Source organism: Triturus cristatus, chromosome 8 (genome assembly GCF_964204655.1).
Source record: "Triturus cristatus chromosome 8, aTriCri1.1, whole genome shotgun sequence".
Classification (NCBI taxonomy): Eukaryota; Metazoa; Chordata; class Amphibia; order Caudata; family Salamandridae; genus Triturus; species Triturus cristatus.
In genome coordinates, this window is record NC_140591.1 from 950,386,460 (window position 1) to 950,409,164 (window position 22,705).

The window sequence follows — 22,705 nt, forward strand, 5'->3', positions numbered from 1 at the left end:
TCCTTCTCTACTATTCCCCTAGGTTTATTGCCTCCATCACTATTTTTTCAACCATGTTTCTCTCCCTGTCTCCATATGTCTCAGTCATTCTAACTGCCTTACTCCTTCTCAGTTCCTTGCTCTCTGTCTCTGTTTCTGTCTCTCTCCCTTTGTCTGTCTTACCCTTAATTTCCTTAACATCTCTGTTTCTACCACTTCTCCTCTCTCCATCACTCATTTTCCATCTATGTTAATTTTTTAACCTTCTCCGTCATTCTCCTTCCCTCACCTTCCCTAACTGTCACTATCCTTTACTCATAGTCACTCCTATTCTCCTACTTCACTTCCTCCTGTCTGTATCTCACACCCCTTCATCTTTTCGCATTCTTTCCTTCACTCTCCATCACTCTCCTTTGCTCATTGAAATCCTGACTTCCTTTCTCTCACTCCAGTTTCCTAAATCCCTCCATCCCCTCACTCCCCATCTCTCACTTTCCCTTAACCCCTTTTCTAATCCTCATACCCCTTATCTCACCAACACTCCACTTCTCTTACTTTCAGTCCCTTTACCCTGCTGTACTTCATCCGCTTCATCTGTTACTCCCTTTTCCTATCTCCGTCCCTTACTCCCCTTTTCTCACTCCCCCTCCATCACTCTCCATTACTCACTGCTATTCCCTTACTCATTATTATTATTATTATTATTATTATTATGGAATTTTGTAAAGCGCATGTTTACGCGCCCCGGCGTGTCCCCGCGCTGAGTGAGAAGTATGAAGTGGCCAAAACAGGGACGTTACATCAGTACTGAGCGAAAGAGGTGAGTTTTTAGAGCTCTGCGGAACTTGGCCTCAGAAGGTTCGAGGCGCAGCTCCATCGGAAGCATATTCCAGCTCTTGGCTGCAAGAAGCCTGAAAGATCTGCCCCCCATTCGAGCTTTATGAATTTTGGGGACGACTACCAGTCCGGTGACAGAGGATCTGAGCATCCGCTCCGGTCTGTAGGGGGTGATGAGGCTGTGTAGGGGAACGGGCGCCCTGCCCCCGAGAATGCGGTGACACATGCATAGTGCTTTGAAGGTAATCCTTTCTCTGATCGGAAGCCAGTGTAGGGACTTCAAAGCAGCTTTAGAGGCCGTTCTCCTAGGAAGCCTCAGCACCAGCCGGGCTGTGGCATTTTGAAGTACCTGGAGACGATTGAGGCTTCTAGCTGTTATTCCCAGATAGAGGAGGTTAGAGTAATCGAGTCTAGATGTGACCAAGGCATGCACCAGAGTTTGCCTGTCACTAGCTGGAAGTAGGTCCAGGATCTTCCTTAGACTCTTGAGTATACCGAAGCACATTCCGACAACCCGATTAATCTGGGGAGCAAATGACAGGTCGGAGTCAAACATCACCCCAAGATTTTTGGCCTGTTGACAAGGCACTGGAGTGGAGCCCAGGCATGCTGGCCACCATGCCGAGGACCACACATTCGGACCACCTCCCACCACGAGCACTTCAGTTTTGGACCCATTCAGCTTCAGGCAGTTGTTAGACATCCAGGATGCAAGCTCCTGCATGCAAGCACTGAAGCTGGATGCCGCAACATCAGATGCCCGTGACAGCGAGATGACCAGCTGTGTGTCATCGGCATATGACACTAATTGGATGCCATGACTTTCCACAATGGTGGCTACAGGGGAAGCATATAGGTTAAACAGGGTGGGGCTCAGGGCGGAGCCCTGGGGAACCCTTGATCAAGATTGAACACACGAGAGTAGTGTTCTCCCTGTCTGACCTGAAAACCCCTATCGGTCAGGAAAGATTGGATCCACCTCAGCGCTGACCCAGTGACTCCACCTTTGTTGAGACACTGTAGCAAGGTGAAATGTGCTACAGTGTCAAAGGCTGCACTTAGGTCAAGTAGAATTAGGGCCATAGTATGCCCCTCATCTACCCCTTGCCTGATGGTCTCAGTGGCCATGAGCAGTGCAGACTCCGTGGAGTGGCGTGCACGAAAGCCAAACTGAGTTGGATGGAGCAGGTTGGCTTTCTCCACAAATGCCATAAGTTGAAGATTTGCCACCTTTTCTGCTACTTTGGCCAGGTAGGGGAGGAGTGAGATAGGACGGAGATTGTCCAGCCTGTCCCAGCTAAGATTCTTTTGTTTTTAAGCGGGAGTACTACCGCCTGCTTCCAACTTTTGGGTACGGTGCTGGATCTGAAGGAAAGATCCAGAACATCCCTAATATAGGGTTCAAGGATCTCGATACTCTCTCCAAGAAGTTTCGGTGATGCCGGATCACGGGGGGATCCTGACTTAATGGAGCGGCATATCTGCTGGAGCCCGTCAGGGGATGGGGTGAAAAAGTTGTCCAGGCTATTAACACCCACATCCACCAATATACTCTCACTGAACTCTGTTCCCTTTTTCTTTCCCCCTGAAAAAGTGGAATAGATGGTGGCCACTTTATCAGAAAAGAAAGCAGCAATGCGGTTTCAGGATTCCTCTGAGACCGAGGACGGGTCAACAGATGAGCCACAGAGAGAGATTTCCTTATAAATTTTGAATAGCTCCTTGTTAGAGTATTTAGCTTCTCCTATCCTACCTGAAAAGTAAGTTGTTTTGGCACGCCTGATCAAGCTATGATATTCTCTGCGTTTGTCTATATACCTCTGTTTTGCTTGATCGAGGTAAGCCACCCTCCACTGTCTTTCTAGTTGTTTGCATTCCGCTTTAGCTAGGCGAAGTTCATCGCTGTACCAGGGGGCGGATCTCTGGGGTCTATTACAGGGATTTTTATAGCAGAGAGGGGCTATGTCATCTAAGACATTATTGATGCGGCCTTCTAGTCTATCCGATGCAGTATCAGCATCCTCACCTCCTGGTCTGCCGCCTTTAGTCAGAGCAGTTTCGAACTTGGCTTTGGAAAAAGCAGTCCATTTACGGCTCATTCACTCTTCTTACCTGTATCCTCTACCCTTAGTTTTTTGTTGCAGTCAGTCTTTCACTTCCCTTTCATGACTGATCATACTTTCCTTTTCTCACTCATTCTGTCTGTCCTTTCCTCCTCTTCACTCAGTAATTTCAATCATTTCAATCATTCATGTATACACTACACATTCATTCAATAAAATTACAACACAGTATATTAGGAATATAGCTCTTCTTGGAGAAGTGAAGTGAGTTCTGAAAAGAACTGTTTTTTTTGTCTTTTTTGTTTTGTATTTTTTTTTACATTTTTTAACAATTTTGTATTTTTTTTGATTTTTTTTAGAGCACCAAAAAAAACTGGTAATGAAAATCTGTTCAACAGGAACAAAAACAATAAATGAAAAAGATTATTATGGGCTGGAGCATGTGTGCTGCTGGATTTTGCTTTCAATCAAGTTAATACTGCTCTCACCGTAGCAAAGAACAGCATTGCACACATTACAATGTATGTGCACCTTCTGGAAAAGTGGGCGGATGTCCAGTGGCCTGGTACACGGAGAATCTGCGGCCGCAGATGATGTGCTCGGCTGAGCAGGTGGAGGGTTGTCCCTTAGGGCTCTAGTTGTCTCTCGAGCATAAGGTACAGGATGCACTGTCTTGAAGTGTCTCAGCATTGAATAAATACTAAATGAGTATTTCTTGCTGGGATCTCCTCTGGATAAGACAGTTCCACAAATAGTGCATATCACCTTCGGGGCATTGACCTTCTTTTGGCCCTCTGGAAAGGTGAAGAATTTCCAGATGAAAGAGTCTTTTTGTTTGGTCTTCCTTGGTGGTACCACAAAGGTCTTCTCCTCACTCCCTGAAGTAGACTGCTGTTCTGCCATTTTCAAGTAAGATTTTACTAGAGTAGCTGTTCAGCTCCTTGTCCCAGGAAATAAGAAGAAATAGTGAGGGGAGTGGGTGTGGTGTTTGAAGATTCTGAAACAGAAACTACTATGAACCAATGAAAAGTGTTGTTTCATAATCACATGACTTGCCGACCGCGCACGATGCTCGCACGTATGCGCGCACCGTGCATGCACGGTGCTCGCACGCATGCGCGCACGGTGCACGCACGGATCAGAAATGAATTACTTTTAACCCGATTTCTAAAACATGAAAAGGAGGCAGGGAAGACTCTCCCTGACCCCCTAGACATTCTCAGGGTGTCCCTAAAGGACCTCGTAAATCCAAAAAAATCATTTCCTTTAATAAATAAAATTGCCGGGGCGCGCACGGTGCTCGCACGCATGCGCGCACGGTGCACGCACGCATCAGAAATGAATTACTTTTAACCCGATTTCTAAAACATGAAAAGGAGGCAGGGAAGACACTCCCTGACCCCCTAGAACTTCTCAGGGGGTCCCTAAAGGACCTCGTAAATAAAAAAACAAACATTTTCTTTAATTAAAATAATTGCCTGTGCACCGTGAAAAACCCTTAAAAAAAACAAACATTTTAAACTGTTTATAAGTTTATAGAAGATATTAACTATGCTGTTCAACTTTATCCAAATTAAAAAAAAAGTGCTGAGCCATTCCATATTACAGGATACAGTCAATACATAGATAGTTTATTGTAAAATAAATATATAAAAAATATAATAATACATACATAAATTACCATTTAAAAAACCTTACAAATTCACAAAAAAAACCATAGGTTTCACACACGTTATAGTTAGAAATTAGCATTTAAAAAACTTTGCAAATTCACTTAAAAAACCATAGGTTTCACACATGTTATAGTTAGGAATTAGCATTTAAAAAACCTTGCAAATTCACTGAAAAATCCATAGCTTTCACACACGTTATAGTTAGGAATTAGCATTTAAAAAACCTTGCAAATTCACTGAAAAACCTATAGGTTTCACACACGTTATAGTTAGGAATTAGCATTTAAAAAACCTTGCAAATTCACTGAAAAAACCATAGGTTTCACACATGTTATAGTTAGCTGGACATTTCACTCGTACAAAACCATTGAAATTCCCCCGTTATAGTTAGTTCAGCTAACTATAACTCGCGCAACCGCAATCCACTGCTGATGACGTCACATAATACATCACTCATGACATGGTCAGTGACATCACTCATGACATCACTGATGACATCTCAAATGACATCACTGATGACATCACTGATGACATCATCCTTGTGTAAGAGTGGCAGACCTCCTCTTATCCTAATATAAACTTTGATACACACATTGAAAAATACAAATTCAAGTTTTGAAAACTATAGAGATACCAATACCAGTTAGAACAACCTATTCAGTAATTCCAAAATCTACATACGCATCCACTCATTCATCAACACTTATATATAGTCACTCATACATGTACTCAGTCATCATAGGTACTCATACACCTATACATCCTGTTACATACCTACACTCATACATAGAGTTACTCACACATGCAAATAAACATCCATTTACTTGCATATACAGCTATACACACACCACTACACTTACTTTTACAGAAACGTACACATACTTACTCTCTTAAACAATCACTTATAGAAACACATACTTATTTATACAGGAACTCTTCCAATCTCTCACTCTCATATATCCTCACTTATATACATCAATACTCACATATACTAGTTTAAAACATATGGACTTACTCATAAAGACGCTATTGAGACAGTCATTCACTCTCTTACTCACCCATACACACACTCATCCACCCATACTGTCCTGCTCACATACTGTCTTCAAAACACATACAAACAGTGAGTCACTCATTCATGCATCTATACGCTAAGTAACATCCCCCACTGAACCATACAGACACTCATACTGATACTCTAAAAACGAACTAATAACCCATATACACACTCATGTAGCTACTCACCAACCCATGCAGCCACTTATACACAAAGTGAGATACTGATACAGATATTTAAATATTTAAACATTACTCACTAATACTTGTATTCCCTAAGATACTGTTAATAAGTCAGTTATACAATTAATTTTACACCAAAAAAACATCCATTTAGACACTTATTTACCCATTTATTCTTCCATTAACCTTTAGATATACAAATATAAAAAATATTTATTGTTCAGAAAGACACATATTCACTGGATAATGTCATCAGTGATGTCATCAGTGATGTCATTTGAGATGTCATCAGTGATGTCATGAGTGATGTCACTGACCATGTCATGCGTGATGTAATATGTGACGTCATCAGCAGTGGATTGCGGTCGCGCGAGTTATAGTTAGCTGAACTAACTATAACAGGGGAATTTCAATGGTTTTGTACGAGTGAAATGTCCAGCTAATTATAACATGTGTGAAACCTATGGTTTTTTCAGTTAATATATATATACATACATATATAAACATATATATAATCTGTATATACCTATATAAATACAAATATAAATGCATGCATGCATATACATATACATATACATATATATTCATGCATATGCATGTTATGTACATGAAAGTTTGAAAAACACTAATAAAAGCAAAGCTTAAAAGCCACCTAATTACAAACAGAATTGCTTTAACTTAAACGAGGGCGGGACCTATTGCATTTTCAATGCTTGTTTACTTTGGTTCCATCAAGAAGGCATTCAGATGTGTCACACATTTGCCATAAATTCGGAATGTTAGCACTCCAGTTGCTCATTAGATCACTGTAGTAAAGCTGGTGCTCACCAGGGAAGGCTGCTGCTGGTATTCAAAGTGCATGTTTCAGTCTGCATGTCAGAATTTTTTAATAAAATAGAAGAGTATTTGAGAAGTCAAAATGTGCCCTAATTATTCTTTCTGCAGCACTAATCATAATTTCTATGGCAAAATGAACCCCCTCATTTTGTTCCTTTACAAATTAAATGTTTTAAGTGTTACCACTTTATTCCAATCAAGATGGCTTCAGGTGTGCCATACTTTTGTCATAAGTAAGACTGTTAGCGCTCTAGTCCTTTGGAACACTCTGGGAAGCTGCAGTAGAACACAAAGGAATCAACTGACAGTCTCTGCCCTTGTTGGATGTACATGTTTTACTGAGAATGTCAGACTTCATTCTCTTATGACTGAGAAAGATAATGTGAATTTACAGAAAATATGCACTCAGTTTAGCTTAAAGATCACCTTCCAAACCTCTGTGGGGAAAGCATGAGAAAATAGTGTTCTCTCAAACATGATTCATGATATGCCAGCAGAAGGCTTTTTTACATGGTAAAATCACCTTAGAACATACTGCAATTCCTAAAATGAGTATGGTACCATCAACAAATGATTTATAATGTAACTAAAGTCTTAAAACCTTCTATTAACTGCAATGCTTTTTAATGAGGTGCTATCATGTATATTGGTCCCAAGATGGCTGCCAACAATTCTTGGATGAAGTGCTGACAGCCGTTCAGATCTCACGATGAGATGTGTGGTTAGGCTCTGCCCAGATATATATGTGATTTTACTTTTAATTTTCTCAGGAACTTCTCAACGGATTTACACCATTTAAGCAAAAGGCATGACACTGAACCAAGGTCTACCTTTCTGCCAAATTTGGTGTAATTCCGATCAGCAGTTCGGGCTGTAGCTGCGACTAAAGGTCCCTATGGGAAATTGCATGGGGAAAACATGTTTTGGGACCCCCCTTTTTTCTCAGGCTCCGCTTGATGAATCACCGCAAGACTTCCAAGATAGGAGCGGACCGGAGCGGGCCACGAGTTTTGAAAATTTCACAAATATTCGTCAACCGGCGCCAAAGTTATTCTAAATAGAATGTTGCAGATTTCCTATGGATAATAGGTCCTAACTATAACTACCTACTGGCGACCGCCAGTAGGTAATATATATATATATGTATATTATCTACTGGCGGTTGCCAGTAGATAGTTATAGTTAGGATCGTGTTTCCATACGAAATCCACAACATTCTATTTGGAATAACTTTGGCGCCGATTGACGAATCCTCGCAAAATTTTCAAAATAGGTGGGGCGCTCCGCTCCGCTCCTTCCCTGAAAGTCTCGGGGGGATTCGTCAAGCGGGGGCTGAGAAAAAGGGGGGTCCCAAAACGTGTTTTCCCCATGCATTTTTCCATAGGACTTTTAGTCCAAGCTACAGCCCGAACGGCTGAACAGAATTGCTTGAAATTTGGCAGAGAGGTAGTCCTCAGGTCAGGGATGTGCCTTTTGCAGGTCTGGTGTAAATCTGTTCAGTATTTCCTGAGAAAATAGCATTTAAAAGCATATATATATCTATAAGCGCACACCGTGCGCGTACGGTAAAACTTACCGTACGCGCACGCTGCCGTGCGCGAGCGCGATTCTGATTGGTTGTTAGATCTTAGTAAACACTCGAATCGGTCGAAACCAGGAAGTGTCGGCCGCCATTTTGTCTCTCGCAGTCTGAGGGGGTGAAAAACAAAGGTGGAGAACGTGAAAAGGGGGCAGGGTGGACAATTCCTGACCCCCTAGCCTTTGTCAGGGGGTCCCAGAAGGACCCCCAAGGGCCAACATTTCTTTTAATTTTGTTTCGAAAAATCGCGGAGTGCGCGTAGCGTGCGCGTACGGTAGAAACGGAAAAATTCCGCGAACTGCGTAACGTGGGCGTGCGATGCGCGAAGCGCACTGCGCGCCTACGGTACGCGCACGGTGAAAAACCTTAAAAACAAAAAAAAATACATAAATTAGCATTTTAAAAAACGTACAAATTCACTGAAAAAACCATAGGTTTCACACACGTTATAGTTAGGAATTAGCATTTAAAAAACCTTGCAAATTCACTTAAAAAACCATAGGTTTCACACATGTTATAGTTAGCTGGACATTTCACTCGTGAAAAACCATTGAAATTCCCCTGTTATAGTTAGTGCAGGCAACTATAACTCACGCGACCGCAATCCTCTGCTGATGACGTCAGATATTACATCACTGATGACATATGTGTCTTTCTGAAAAAAAAATATTTGTAATATATGTATAGCTAAAAATCAATGAAAGAAGACATGGGTAAATAAGTGTCTAAATACAGTGATGTAATATCTGACGTCATCAGCAGAGGATTGCGGTCGCGTGAGTTATAGTTGCCTGCACTAACTATAACGGGGGAATTTCAATGGTTTTTCACGAGTGAAATGTCCAGCTAACTATAAAATGTGTGAAACCTATGGTTTTTTAAGCGAATTTGCAAGGTTTTTTAAATGCTAATTCCTAACTATAACGTGTGTGAAACCTATGGTTTTTTCAGTGAATATATATATATATATATATATATATATATATATATATATCCAAGAGATGCTGTCGACGGGAACCCCCAACCCTGCAGGGTGGTCATGGCAAATACGGGAGACAGCAATTCCCGCAAAGAACATCCAGGCAAGAAATGCGCCACAACCCGGTTCCTGGACAAAGATGCATTATTTCAATTAGTTCAGGTAATCACGTGTCAGAGGCACCTGACGCATTTCAGCGTATTGCCTTCATCAAAGGTGTGTCCTCTTAAGTGCAATGTCCCAGTTTATACTTGATCACACGCCCCATCGTTGGCCACACTCTAACTCCCAAGATGCAGTTCGTGAGACAGCATACTTTCCGTGTAATCTTCGTGATGTTTAATAATTACTGTCTCAAAGTCTTGATGTAACCAGGTAAGAAAGGCACAACGGGGGAGAAAAAAGAGATTGGTGTACGTCCATAGACACATATTTGCCTCACAGTTTAAAATCAGCGCTGAGTCCAGGACCTGCTTCGCAAGGCAAGAAGCCTCACTTTGCTCCCTTTCTCACCCCTACTCACAATAATCGCCGGCATTCCTTAGGCTTGTGATGGGGAGAGCGGGTCATATCCCCCTACTTTAACCATCCAAGAGATGCTGTCGACGGGGACCCCTAACCCTGCAGGGCGGTCATGGCAAATACGGGAGACAGCAATTCCTGAAAATAACATCCAGACAAGAAATGCGCCAAAACCTGGTTCCTGGACAAAGATGCTTAATTTCAATTAGCGCAGGTAATCACATGTCAGAGGCACCTGACGCATTTCAGCGTATTGCCTTCCTCAAAGGTGTGTCCTCTTAAGTGCAATGTCCCAGTTTATACTTGATCACACGCCCCATTGTTGGCCACACTCTAACTCCCAAGATGCAGTTTGTGAGATAGCATACTTTCCGTGTAATCTTTGTGATGTTTAACTATTACTGTCTCAAAGTCTCGATGTAACCAGGTAATTAAGGCACAACGGGGGAGAAAAAAGAGCCTGGTAAACGTCCATAGACACGTATTTGCCTCACAGTTTAAAATCAGCGCTGAGTCCAGGACCTGCTTCACAAGGCAAGAAGTCACGCTTTTCTCCCTTTCTCATCCCTACGCATAATAATCACCGGCATACCTTAGGCTTGTGATGGGGAGAGCGGGTCATATCCCCCAACTTTAATCATCCAAGAGATGCTGTCGACGCGGACCCCAACCCTGCAGGGCAGTCATGGCACATAAGGGAGACAGCAAATCCGGCAAATAATATCTATACAAGAAATGCGCCAAAACCCGGTTCCTGGACAAAGATGCTTTATTTCAATTAGCGCAGGTAATCACGTGTCAGAGGCACCTGACGCGTTTCAGCGTATTGCCTTCATCAAAGGTGTGTCCTTTTAAGTGGAATGTCCCAGATTATACTTGATCACACGACCCATTGTTGGCCACACTCTAACTCCCAAGATGCAGTTTGTGAGACAGCATACTTTCCGTGTAATCTTTGTGATGTTTAACTATTACTGTCTCAAAGTCTCGATGTAACCAGGTAAGTAAGGCACAACGGGGGAGAAAAAAGAGCCTGGTGCACGTCCATGGACACGTATTTGCCTCACAGTTTAAAATCAGCGCTGAGTCCAGGACCTGCTTCACAAGGCAAGATACCTTGCTTTGCTCCCTTTCTCACCCCTATTCACAATAATCGCCGGCATTCCTTAGGCTTGTGATGGGGAGAGCGGGTCATATCCCCCAACTTTAATCATCCAAGAGATGCTGTCGACGGGGACCCCCAACCCTGCAGGGCTGTTATGGCAAATACGGGAGACAGCAATTCCGGCAAAAAACATCCAGACAAGAAATGCGCCAAAACCTAGTTCCTGGACAAAGATGCTTCATTTCAATTAGCGCAGGTAATCACATGTCAGAGGCACCTGCGCATTTCAGCGTATTGCCTTCCTCAAAGGTGTGTCCTCTTAAGTGCAATGTCCCAGTTTATACTTGATCACACGCCCCATTGTTGGCCACACTCTAACTCCCAAGATGCAGTTTGTGAGATAGCATACTTTCCGTGTAATCTTTGTGATGTTTAACTATTACTGTCTCAAAGTCTCGATGTAACCAGGTAAGTAAGGCACAACGGGGGAGAAAAAAGAGCCTGGTAAACGTCCATAGACACGTATTTGCCTCACAGTTTAAAATCAGCGCTGAGTCCAGGACCTGCTTCACAAGGCAAGAAGTCACGCTTTTCTCCCTTTCTCATCCCTACGCATAATAATCACCGGCATACCTTAGGCTTGTGATGGGGAGAGCGGGTCATATCCCCCAACTTTAATCATCCAAGAGATGCTGTCGACGCGGACCCCAACCCTGCAGGGCAGTCATGGCACATAAGGGAGACAGCAAATCCGGCAAATAATATCTATACAAGAAATGCGCCAAAACCCGGTTCCTGGACAAAGATGCTTTATTTCAATTAGCGCAGGTAATCACGTGTCAGAGGCACCTGACGCGTTTCAGCGTATTGCCTTCATCAAAGGTGTGTCCTTTTAAGTGGAATGTCCCAGATTATACTTGATCACACGACCCATTGTTGGCCACATTCTAACTCCCAAGATGCAGTTTGTGAGACAGCATACTTTCCGTGTAATCTTTGTGATGTTTAACTATTACTGTCTCAAAGTCTCGATGTAACCAGGTAAGTAAGGCACAACGGGGGAGAAAAAAGAGCCTGGTGCACGTCCATGGACACGTATTTGCCTCACAGTTTAAAATCAGCGCTGAGTCCAGGACCTGCTTCACAAGGCAAGATACCTTGCTTTGCTCCCTTTCTCACCCCTATTCACAATAATCGCCGGCATTCCTTAGGCTTGTGATGGGGAGAGCGGGTCATATCCCCCAACTTTAATCATCCAAGAGATGCTGTCGACGGGGACCCCCAACCCTGCAGGGCTGTCATGGCAAATACGGGAGACAGCAATTCCGGCAAAAAACATCCAGACAAGAAATGCGCCAAAACCTAGTTCCTGGACAAAGATGCTTCATTTCAATTAGCGCAGTTAATCACATGTCAGAGGCACCTGACGCATTTCAGCATATAGCCTTCATCAAAGGTGTGTCCTTTTAAGTGGAATGTCCCAGTTTATACTTGATCACACGGCCCATTGTTGGCCACACTCTAACTCCCAAGATAGAGTTTGTGAGACAGCATACTTTCCGTGTAATCTTTGTGATGTTTAACTATTACTGTCTCAAAGTCTCGATGTAACCAGGTAAGTAAGGCACAACGGGGGAGAAAAAAGAGCCTGGTGCACGTCCATAGACACGTATTTGCCTCACAGTTTAAAATCAGCGCTGAGTCCAGGACCTGGTTCACAAGGCAAGAAGTCATGCTTTTCTCCCTTTCTCATCCCTACGCATAATAATCACCGGCATTCCTTAGGCTTGTGATGGGGAGAGTGGGTCATATCCCCCAACTTTAATCATCCAAGAGATGCTGTCGACGCGGACCCCAACCCTGCAGGGCAGTCATGGCAAATAAGGGAGACAGCAAATCCGGCAAGTAACATCTATACAAGAAATGCGCCAAAACCCGGTTCCTGGACAAAGATGCTTTATTTCAATTAGCGCAGGTAATCACGTGTCAGAGGCACCTGACGCGTTTCAGCGTATTGCCTTCATCAAAGGTGTGTCCTCTTAAGTGCAATGTCCCAGTTTATACTTGATCACACACCCCATTGTTGGCCACACTCTAACTCCCAAGATGCAGTTTGTGAGACAGCATACTTTCCGTGTAATCTTCGTGATATTTACCAATTACTGTCTCAAAGTCTCGATGTAACCAGGTAAGAAAGGCACAACGGGGGAGAAAAAAGAGACTGGTGCACATCCATAGACACGTATTTGCCTCACAGTTTAAAATCAGCGCTGAGTCCAGGACCTGCTTCACAAGGAAAGATACCTTGCTTTGCTCCCTTTCTCACCCATATTCACAATAATCGCCGGCATTCCTTAGGCTTGTGATGGGGAGAGCGGGTCATATCCCCCAACTTTAATCATCCAAGAGATGCTGTCGACGCGGACCCCCAACCCTGCAGGGCAGTCATGGCAAATAAGGGAGACAGCAAATCCGGCAAGTAACATCTATACAAGAAATGCGCCAAAACCCGGTTCCTGGACAAAGATGCTTTATTTCAATTAGCGCAGGTAATCACGTGTCAGAGGCACCTGACGCGTTTCAGCGTATTGCCTTCATCAAAGGCGTGTCCTCTTAAGTGCAATGTCCCAGTTTATACTTGATCACACACCCCATTGTTGGCCACACTCTAACTCCCAAGATGCAGTTTGTGAGACAGCATACTTTCCGTGTAATCTTCGTGATATTTACCAATTACTGTCTCAAAGTCTCGATGTAACCAGGTAAGAAAGGCACAACGGGGGAGAAAAAAGAGACTGGTGCACATCCATAGACACGTATTTGCCTCACAGTTTAAAATCAGCGTTGAGTCCAGGACCTGCTTCACCAGGCAAGATACCTTGCTTTGCTCCCTTTCTCACCCCTATTCACAATAATCGCCGGCATTCCTTAGGCTTGTGATGGGGAGAGCGGGTCATATCCCCCAACTTTAATCATCCAAGAGATGCTGTCGACGCGGACCCCAACCCTGCAGGGCAGTCATGGCAAATAAGGGAGACAGCAAATCCGGCAAGTAACATCTAAACAAGAAATGCGCCAAAACCCGGTTCCTGGACAAAGATGCTTTATTTCAATTAGCGCAGGTAATCACGTGTCAGAGGCACCTGACGCGTTTCAGCGTATTGCCTTCATCAAAGGTGTGTCCTCTTAAGTGCAATGTCCCAGTTTATACTTGATCACACACCCCATTGTTGGCCACACTCTAACTCCCAAGATGCAGTTTGTGAGACAGCATACTTTCCGTGTAATCTTCGTGATATTTACCAATTACTGTCTCAAAGTCTCGATGTAACCAGGTAAGAAAGGCACAACGGGGGAGAAAAAAGAGACTGGTGCACATCCATAGACACGTATTTGCCTCACAGTTTAAAATCAGCGCTGAGTCCAGGTCCTGCTTCAAAAGGCAAGATACCTTGCTTTGCTCCCTTTCTCACCCCTATTCACAATAATCGCCGGCATTCCTTAGGCTTGTGATGGGGAGAGCGGGTCATATCCCCCAACTTTAATCATTCAAGAGATGCTGTCAACGCGGACCCCAACCCTGCAGGGCAGTCATGGCAAATAAGGGAGACAGCAAATCCGGCAAGCAACATCTATAAAGGAAATGCGCCAAAACCCGGTTACTGGACAAAGATGCTTTATTTGAATTAGCGCAGGTAATCACGTGTCAGAGGCACCTGACGCGTTTCAGCGTATTGCCTTCATCAAAGGTGTGTCCTCTTAAGTGCAATGTCCCAGTTTATACTTGATCACACACCCCATTGTTGGCCACACTCTAACTCCCAAGATGCAGTTTGTGAGACAGCATACTTCCCGTGTAATCTTCGTGATATTTACCAATTACTGTCTCAAAGTCTCGATGTAACCAGGTAAGAAAGGCACAACGGGGGAGAAAAAAGAGACTGGTGCACATCCATAGACACGTATTTGCCTCACAGTTTAAACTCAGCGCTGAGTCCAGGACCTGCTTCACAACGCAAGAAGTCATGCTTTTCTCCCTTTCTCATCCCTACGCATAATAATCACCGGCATTCCTTAGGCTTGTGATGGGGAGAGCGGGTCATATCCCCCAACTTTAATCATCCAAGAGATGCTGTCGACGCGGACCCCAACCCAGCAGGGCAGTCATGGCAAATAAGGGAGACAGCAAATCCGGCAAGTAACATCTATACAAGAAATGCGCCAAAACGCGGTTCCTGGACAAAGATGCTTTATTTCAATTAGCGCAGGTAATCACGTGTCAGAGGCACCTGACGCGTTTCAGCGTATTGCCTTCATCAAAGGTGTGTCCTCTTAAGTGCAATGTCCCAGTTTATACTTGATCACACACCCCATTGTTGGCCACCCTCTAACTCCCAAGATGCAGTTTGCGAGACAGCATACTTTCCGTGTAATCTTCGTGATATTTACCAATTACTGTCTCAAAGTCTCGATGTAACCAGGTAAGAAAGGCACAACGGGGGAGAAAAAAGAGACTGGTGCACATCCATAGACACGTATTTGCCTCACAGTTTAAAATCAGCGCTGAGTCCAGGACCTGCTTCACAAGGAAAGATACCTTGCTTTGCTCCCTTTCTCACCCCTATTCACAATAATCGCCGGCATTCCTTAGGCTTGTGATGGGGAGAGCGGGTCATATCCCCCAACTTTAATCATCCAAGAGATGCTGTCGACGCGGACCCCCAACCCTGCAGGGCAGTCATGGCAAATAAGGGAGACAGCAAATCCGGCAAGTAACATCTATACAAGAAATGCACCAAAACCCGGTTCCTAGACAAAGATGCTTTATTTCAATTAGCGCAGGTAATCACGTGTCAGAGGCACCTGACGCGTTTCAGCGTATTACCTTCATCAAAGGTGTGTCCTCTTAAGTGCAATGTCCCAGTTTATACTTGATCACACACCCCATTGTTGGCCACACTCTAACTCCCAAGATGCAGTTTGTGAGACAGCATACTTTCCGTGTAATCTTCGTGATATTTACCAATTACTGTCTCAAAGTCTCGATGTAACCAGGCAAGAAAGGCACAACGGGGGAGAAAAAAGAGACTGGTGCACATCCATAGACACGTATTTGCCTCACAGTTTAAAATCAGCGCTGAGTCCAGGACCTGCTTCACAAGGAAAGATACCTTGCTTTGCTCCCTTTCTCACCCCTATTCACAATAATCGCCGGCATTCCTTAGGCTTGTGATGGGGAGAGCGGGTCATATCCCCCAACTTTAATCATCCAAGAGATGCTGTTGACGCGGACCCCCAACCCTGCAGGGCAGTCATGGCAAATAAGGGAGACAGCAAATCCGGCAAGTAACATCTAAACAAGAAATGCGCCAAAACCTAGTTCCTGGACAAAGATGCTTCATTTCAATTAGCGCAGGTAATCACATGTCAGAGGCACTTGACGCATTTCAGCATATTGCCTTCATCAAAGGTGTGTCCTTTTAAGTGGAATGTCCCAGTTTATACTTGATCACGTGGCCCATTGTTGGCCACACTCTAACTCCCAAGATGCAGTTTGTGAGACAGCATACTTTCCGTGTAATATTTGTGATGTTTAACTATTACTGTCTCAAAGTCTCGATGTAACCAGGTAAGTAAGGCACAACGGGGGTGAAAAAAGAGCCTGGTGCACGTCCATAGACACGTATTTGCCTCACAGTTTAAAATCAGCGCTAAGTCCAGGACCTGCTTCACAAGGCAAGAAGTCATGCTTTTCTCCCTTTCTCATCCCTACGCATAATAATCACCGGCATTCCTTAGGCTTGTGATGGGGAGAGCGGGTCATATCCCCCAACTTTAATCATCCAAGAGATGCTGTCGACGTGGACCCCAACCCTGCAGGGCAGTCATGGCAAATAAGGGAGACAGCAAATCCGGCAAGTAACATCTATACAAGAAATGCGCCAAAACACGGTTCCTGGACAAAGATGCTTTATTTCAATTAGCGCAGGTAATCACGTGTCAGAGGCACCTGACACGTTTCAGCGTATTGCCTTCATCAAAGGTGTGTCCTCTTAAGTGCAATGTCCCAGTTTATACTTGATCACAAACCCCATTGTTGGCCACACTCTAACTTCCAAGATGCAGTTTGTGAGACAGCATACTTTCCGTGTAATCTTCGTGATATTTACCAATTACTGTCTCAAAGTCTCGATGTAACCAGGTAAGAAAGGCACAACGGGGGAGAACAAAGAGACTGGTGCACATCCATAGACACGTATTTGCCTCACAGTTTAAAATCAGCGCTGAGTCCAGGACCTGCTTCACAAGGCAAGATACCTTGCTTTGCTCCCTTTCTCACCCCTATTCACAATAATCGCCGGCATTCCTTAGGCTTGTGATGGGGAGAGCGGGTCATATCCCCCAACTTTAATCATCCAAGAGATGCTGTCGACGCGGACCCCAACCCTGCAGGGCAGTCATGGCAAATAAGGGAGACAGCAAATCCGGCAAGTAACATCTATACAAGAAATGCGCCAAAACCCGGTTCCTGGACAAAGATGCTTTATTTCAATTAGCGCAGGTAATCACGTGTCAGAGGCACCTGACGCGTTTCAGCGTATTGCCTTCATCAAAGGTGTGTCCTCTTAAGTGCAATGTCCCAGTTTATACTTGATCACACACCCCATTGTTGGCCACACTCTAACTCCCAAGATGCAGTTTGTGAGACAGCATACTTTCCGTGTAATCTTCGTGATATTTACCAATTACTGTCTCAAAGTCTCGATGTAACCAGGTAAGAAAGGCACAACGGGGGAGAAAAAAGAGACTGGTGCACATCCATAGACACGTATTTGCCTCACAGTTTAAAATCAGCGCTGAGTCCAGGTCCTGCTTCACAAGGCAAGATACCTTGCTTTGCTCCCTTTCTCACCCCTATTCACAATAATCGCCGTCATTCCTTAGGCTTGTGATGGGGAGAGCGGGTCATATCCCCCAACTTTAATCATCCAAGAGATGCTGTCGACGCGGACCCCAACCCTGCAGGGCAGTCATGGCAAATAAGGGAGACAGCAAATCCGGCAAGTAACATCTATACAAGAAATACGCCAAAACCCGGTTCCTGGACAAAGATGCTTTATTTCAATTAGCGCAGGTAATCACGTGTCAGAGGCACCTGACGCGTTTCAGCGTATTGCCTTCATCAAAGGTGTGTCCTCTTAAGTGCAATGTCCCAGTTTATACTTGATCAAACACCTCATTGTTGGCCACACTCTAACTCCCAAGATGCAGTTTGTGAGACAGCATATTTTCCGTGTAATCTTCGTGATATTTACCAATTACTGTCTCAAAGTCTCGATGTAACCAGGTAAGAAAGGCACAACGGGGGAGAAAAAAGAGACTGGTTCACATCCATAGACACGTATTTGCCTCACAGTTTAAAATCAGCGCTGAGTCCAGGACCTGCTTCACAAGGCAAGATACCTTGCTTTGCTCCCTTTCTCACCCCTATTCACAATAATCGCCGGCATTCCTTAGGCTTGTGATGGGGAGAGCGGGTCATATCCCCCAACTTTAATCATCCAAGAGATGCTGTCGACGGGGACCCCCAACCCTGCAGGGCTGTCATGGCAAATACGGGAGACAGCAATTCCGGCAAAAAACATCCAGACAAGAAATGCGCCAAAACCTGGTTCCTGGACAAAGATGCTTCATTTCAATTAGCACAGGTAATCACGTGTCAGAGGCACCTGACGCGTTTCAGCGTATTGCCTTCATCAAAGGTGTGTCCTTTTAAGTGGAATGTCCCAGTTTATACTTGATCACACGGCCCATTGTTGGCCACACTCTAACTCCCAAGATGCAGTTTGAGAGACAGCATACTTTCCGTGTATATATATACTATATATATATATATATATTCACTGAAAAAACCATAGGTTTCACACACGTTATAGTTAGGAATTAGCATTTAAAAAACCTTGCAAATTCACTGAAAAAACCATAGGTTTCACACATGTTATAGTTAGCTGGACACTTCGTTCGTAAAAAACCAATGAAATTCCAACGTTATAGTTAGTTCAGCTAACTATAACTCGCGCGCCCGCAATCCACTGCTGATGACATCACATATTACATCACTCATGACATGGTCAGTGACATCACTCATGACATCACTGATGACATCTCAAATGACATCACTGATGACATCACTGATGATGTCATCCATGTGATAAATTACCACATTTTCTCACACCGTAACATAACCTTTCAAACACCGACTAAAAATTTCAGAGTTACATTCTCAAAACCATACGTACTCAAATACCAATAACTAGATACTCACTTATTAACTCTTACGTCTACATACAACTCCACTCATTCACCTGTACCGTCACTCATACTTACAGTCACTCCATACAAGACTATCATATGCATTTAGATACCTATATAGACACTCACACACCGCCAATCATCCATTGAGGTACTAACACACCTACTCAGTCGTGCAAGTAATTAAACACAGTCCAATTTACTCACCTATACAGTTAAACACACTCAAGTTCACTTACTCTTAAAAATAGTACCACATTCTTACGCTCTTATACAATAATTGATACAAGCACACACGCATCCATACAGCCACTCTCACAATCACACACTCTCACATATACCCACTTGTATACTCTTACACGCATACATACTGCCTTTCACATATGTAGTTAGTCATAAATTACCACTTAAATATACATTTAATCCATAACACACCCATATATACACTCACTCAACCATACAGTCCATCACAGATGCACTCTTAAAACCATGCACCCATAGAATCACCCACTGAAACACATCTATGCACAGAGTAACACACACCCTAAACACACAAACACACAGGCACCCATACAGATACTCAGACAACCAATCAATAACTCATATAGACACTCATATAGCTAATCACAAAACCATGGAGCAACTTTGACACCAACACACAGACACATACAGACATTTACACAGTGAAGTCACTAGTCTGCAGTAAGATACATTTAATGACTCACTTATAGACTCAGTTATACACCACAGAAAATCATCCATATACACACTTGTACACCCACTCATTCTTCAACAGGCCTTTCCCTATATATTTTAAACATATTAAAATTGTTAAGAAACACATACTCAATGGATGATGTCATCAGTGATGTCATCAGTGATGTCATTTGAGATGTCATCAGTGATGTCATGAGTGATGTCACTGACCATGTCATGAGTGATGTAATATGTGACGTCATCAGCAGTGGATTGCGGGCGCGCATAGTTAGCTGTACTAACTATAACGTTGGAATTTCATTGTTTTTTTACGAACGAAATGTCCAGCTAACTATAACATGTGTGAAACCTATGTTTTTTTCAGTGAATTTGCAAGGTTTTTTAAATGCAATTCCTAACTATAACGTGTGTGAAACCTATGGTTTTTTCAGTGAATTTCAAAGGTTTTTTAAATGCTAATTCCTAACTATAACGTGTGTGAAACCTATGGTTTTTTCAGTGAATTTGCAAGGTTTTTTAAATGCTATTTTTTTTTTTATATTAGTTTTTTCAACAATATTCTACCTATGTATATAATTATAGGTTTAATGTATCCTGCAAAATTTAATGGCTCACCTTTTTAAAAAAAATGTTTAGATATAGTTGAACAGCATAGTTAATATCTTCTACAAACCTCTAAACATTGTTTTTTTAAAGGGATATTTACTGTGCGCGCACCGTAAGATTACGGTGCGCGCACGGTACGGTGCAAGTACGGTGCGCGCACGTAGTTTGCATGGGTCCGTGCTCCGTGTGCGCATGCGTACGTGATTTACATATGCATGCGTACTTCATCTGCGATGCGTACGCACGGACTCCGTTAGCGCATGCGCGCGTGCTCCTTATGCGGGTCCGCCGTACGCGCGTGCCCCTAATGCGCATGCGCGCATGCGTCGTATGCGCGTGCTGCGTACGCGCATGCGCGTGTCTTACGTACGCGCATGCGTACTTGTACCGTGCGCGCACCGTAAGCGTACGTTGCGCGCACGGTAAGTCATGTGATCAAGAAACAAAACTTTTCATTGGTTTAAAGTACTTTCATTTCCAGAAACTTCCAACACCACTCCCATTCCCCTCATTATTACTTCTGATTTCCTGGGAGAAGGGGCTGAACTGTTTTTGTGATACAATGGCAGAGCAGCAGTCATCTTCTGGGAGTGAGCAGGAGAGCCTTGTCAGACAGAGACAGAGGAAACAGAAAGATTCTTTTGTCTGGCAATATTTTACATTTCCAGAGGGGCAGAAGAAAATCAATGCTCCCAAAGTCACCTGCAATCTTTGTGGGCGTGTCTTATCTAAAGGAGATCCTAAGAAGAAGTACTCTTTTAGTATCTTCACTATGTTCAGGCACATTAGGGATGTACATCCTGTGACTTTTGCTCGAGCTACTAGAGAAACCCCTCCAGCAGCTCAGCCGAGCACATCCTCAGAAGCTCAGCCGAGTACATCATCGGCAGCTCAGCCGAGCACTTCCTCTGCGGTGGGAGCGTCACCTTCTTCTGCTCCTCTGGACATTCACCCTATGTTTGAGAGGTTGCATATACGTTGCAATACTTGTTATGCACTTATTGCTTTTGGGGAGTCCAGCATTCCCCTAATAGATAATATGATACAGCAGCACGAGTGCGGCACCATATAATTTTGCCATTCTTTCCTTCCTCTGTCCCTCTATTAACACAACGGCTCTTTTTAGAGCCACCTTACATTTTATATTTTTTAAATTTTTATAATCATTTTTTAAATTTTTTTCCCCGCCGTGCGCGCACGGTGCGCGCACCCCTTGTGTTTTTAAATATAATAAAATATTTATTCATCCTTCATGGTCCTTCAGGGACCTCATTTCAAAAGGTAGGGGGTTAGGAACTCAGTACCCTGCCCCCTTTTCACGTGCTGCACTTTTTTTAAAAAAATTGAAACACACTTTTTTTTTCTTTTTTTGCATATTTTAACCCATTCTAAATGATTTCTACCCCAACATGACTTCTGCCTGCTAGCATAGCATTAGATCATGTAACAGTTGTGTGTATAGAGACGTCAGAACTTCAGCACATGATGCTTCTAATCCAAAGAGAAACAGTACATTTCACAGATGAAGGGAACAGAGTCTTCCTCTTGATCTTTACACACTGGATCGATACTTACTTATAGGTTTTAAAAAAAAATCAATTAACACAATGTCTCTTATTAGAGCCAACCAACACCCAAACACTTAATCTTTTATTTTAATTCTATTTTTTATACGATTATTTTGTCTCATCTCTATGCTTCCCCAGCGCAGGCCTACAAACTGCAGCCATGCGCCAGCGCAGGCTCCCTTGCACCATGGTACAAGGATGCCTGCATGGTGGGGAGATTGTTCTTGTGCAGGAAGGGACACCTTCCTGCACAAAAACAATCACAAAAGGCTTTTTCCTCCTTCAATGCGTGCTGTAGAATGGAGGACGCACTTAAATTGGAAAAAACGAGAAGAAATAAAAACATTTCTCCTCGTTGTGCCTCGCAACACCGCCTCTAGAGTTGCTTAGCATTCACACACATCTCTACAGTTAAGATTTCTCGTAAACCTGGAGATGTGTCTAGTTCTTTGTGTGTTGCGTGGGACCACCCAAAACAACACCCATGGAACGCCCCTTCAACGCACAGTGCTGCGTGTGAAGATGCTGTATCTATGTGGAGAGGATAAGTCACGCAGGGTGGCTTTTCCTCTCCTTGTAAATATGAAGGAGCTCCCTGCGCCACCATTACATTATGAAAAGTGACGTAGTGGTGGCGCAGAGGCCTTGTTAATCTGCCCCAGAGATGTAATGGAAATTAAGGGTAAGA